The sequence below is a fragment of the Otolemur garnettii genome, unplaced genomic scaffold, assembly GCF_000181295.1.
Source record: "Otolemur garnettii isolate 467f Iridium unplaced genomic scaffold, OtoGar3 scaffold00039, whole genome shotgun sequence".
Taxonomy (NCBI): Eukaryota; Metazoa; Chordata; class Mammalia; order Primates; family Galagidae; genus Otolemur; species Otolemur garnettii.
In genome coordinates this window covers 2976939-2979565 of record NW_003852434.1, presented here as the reverse complement: position 1 = coordinate 2979565, position 2627 = coordinate 2976939, and the positions used below count along the sequence as shown (strand labels likewise).

The window sequence follows — 2627 nt, the reverse complement described above, 5'->3', positions numbered from 1 at the left end:
TTGTATTTCCACTACTCAAATGATTAATCTGTCATTATCTTCTTCAAAAAACCCTAAAACATAGTATTCTGAAGGTTAAAGAGAATTCAACACATGACAGCAGCTTTTTAAATTAGTGACAGCTGAGGCCTCCTGTTTTGCTACTCTGTAATGCCATCTGTTGGCATCACAGTGAAACGGGCCTTTTTTCCCTTTAGTTGGTTCACTGAAAGATCAACTCACAATTATGGTAGATTAATAAGAGAAGGCATGCAGGAAATCACAAGAAAATCCAAGAATGATGACCCAAAGTCTCAGTGATGGTCAGAGGCTTTTTTTTTTTAAATAGCTATAACCGGAACCACTCAGACTGCGTTCTCTCCCTCTTACTCCCCCAAAGGGCGAGAAGAAGAATGATCATCAATGGCAAGTGGCAATTGCAGTGAAGCAACACCAGGAGCCAGCTTCAGGCTCAGGAGAGAACACTGCGCTTCCTCCTCGTGGTTTCTGGTGCTCTACACATTCAGATAGACTTCTCTAGAGCCGAACTATAGAAATGATCCCTGGGTGGCGCCTGTGGCTCAACGAGTAGGGCACCGGCCCCACATACCGAGGGTGGTGGGTTCGAACCCAGCCCCAGCCAAACTGCAACAACAACAATAAAAATAGCCGGGCACCTGTAGACCCAGCTACTTGGGGAGGCTGAGGCAAGAGAATCGCCTAAGCCCAAGAGCTGGAGGTGGAGGTTGCTGTGAGCTACAGTCATGAGGGTGACAAAGTGAGACACTGTCTTGAAAAGAAAAGAAACAATCCCTGAAAGTATAGTCTTTGGTCAGAGATTTTTTTAAAGATGCCCTTTAGAAGGGAGTGGGGAGAGCGTGGAAATTATGTGTGCAGCAAGTGGTTGCTAGGGGGCAAGTGTGTAGATGGTAGAAACAGATTGATGTGTAGATTAAGATTAAGAGACAGGTCTTCTGCTTCAGATGACCTTAGGGCCAGGTCTATTAGTACACAGTAAGAAAGTCAGCATTCCCTTCTGATTCTAAATCAGATTACTCAGGTTTTATGTTGGTAGAGGAAAGACTTCTAATGCTGTCTGATCACGAATGGGCTTCAATTCAAAATATTCTTTACGTACCAAGGAATCAAATTTTGGGGTGAAATTTTCTTAGCTCCTTCACACCCATTTCAGCTTTGGGGCACTCTTTAAATTCCTCATTGAAGACAGACAAAGTGGTGTGCACCTGTAGTCCCAGCCATTTGAAAGGCTGAAGTGGGAATATTATCTGAGCCTGTGAGTTTGAGACTGTCTTTAAAAGATTAAATCATGGCCAGGTGCAGTGACTCATGCCTGTAATTCTAGCACCCCCGGAGGCTGAGGCAGCAGATTGCTTGAGCTCAGGAGTTTGAGACCAGCCTGAGCTAGAGTCAAACCCTGTCTTTACTAAAAACAGAAAAACAAGCTGGGCCTGGTGGTGCAAGCCCATAGTCCCAGCAAAGGCTGAGGCAAGAGGAGAGGATGGCTCCAGCCCAAGTGTTTGAGGTTGTTGTGATCTTTGATGCCACAGCACTTTATCTCTTTTTTTCCCAGTGAGATGCCTTCTCCTTCCTCCTCCTGTCTCTACTTGAAATGGGATTATCTGGGAATAAGACTTCCTGGTAATGAGGGACAGCTTTACACTCAGACTTTGATCATTAATACTTTCAAGCAAAAGGATTTTTGATTAAAAGGGGGAATGAGAAAGAAGAGAAACGTTTTATCTTGGGAATGCATGCCCCCTTTAATAATCAGGCCTAGAGAGGCATTGAAATGTGACAGTGTGTGACAGCGGTCACATCTCACTTCATGTTGAGGTAAGTAATTATCACTTGAAGCCACTTGCTACTGGGGCTGTAGACTAACTGATGCCAAGTAGCCATACATTGCCATACACTGGACATCATAACTCAGACTCATATAGTTCAAGATTGCATACCTGAGACAGGAAAGTGGACCGGGCAAACTGGGGTCTGGCCTGAAAGCCATGTGGGTTCCTGGCTTCACATAGGAAAGAATTCAAGGGTGAGCCAGAGTAAAGCAAAAATGTACTGAAATAACCAAGAAACAGGAGGAAGCCTTGCTCCATAGGCAGAGGAGCTACTCTCTGAACAACAGAGAATAGCATCTTTTGAGTTTCCAGATTCTTATTTTACACCTTCTATTTACTTTAATGGTAAGTGAAGGGAGGATTATTCAGAAGATTTCTGTGAAAGGAGTGGGGAGTTCCCAGAACAGAGGGTTCCTCTTCTTTTTAAACCTTATAGGGTAACTTCCAGGAGCCACTGGAGGCGTTGTAAACTGTCTTGGTGTTGGTGGGAGTTACTTTTAGTATGCTTATGAGGCAAGAAAGTAAAAGCAGAACTAAAAGAATCTGTCCTAGCCGCCCTGTGTAGGCCTCAGCCAACCAGCAGGCGTTTCTGTTGTCTGTATGTTTCTTCCTTGACAAACACAGGGCCTAGATTGTAACCTAGTAACTTCCCTGGACTTCCATCACCTTAGAGGGCAGGTAGTCTGACTGGTCTCAAGGACACAGGTGAATCTGACCTTCCCCCTTGAGCCCCGGACCTTGAGGATGATGTCATGTCTCTCTCACTTGCACTCCCGCCCT

At 44.9% G+C, this 2627-nt stretch overlaps 1 non-coding gene across 1 annotated transcript; it reads right to left on the bottom strand.

The window, feature by feature from the left end:
• Nucleotides 1-339: 339 nt before the first annotated feature.
• Nucleotides 340-555, bottom strand: LOC111725413. Its single transcript, XR_002773486.1, has one exon. It is a non-coding gene; the product is annotated as a small nucleolar RNA U3 (small nucleolar RNA).
• Between the last annotated feature and the right edge of the window lie 2072 nt (nt 556-2627).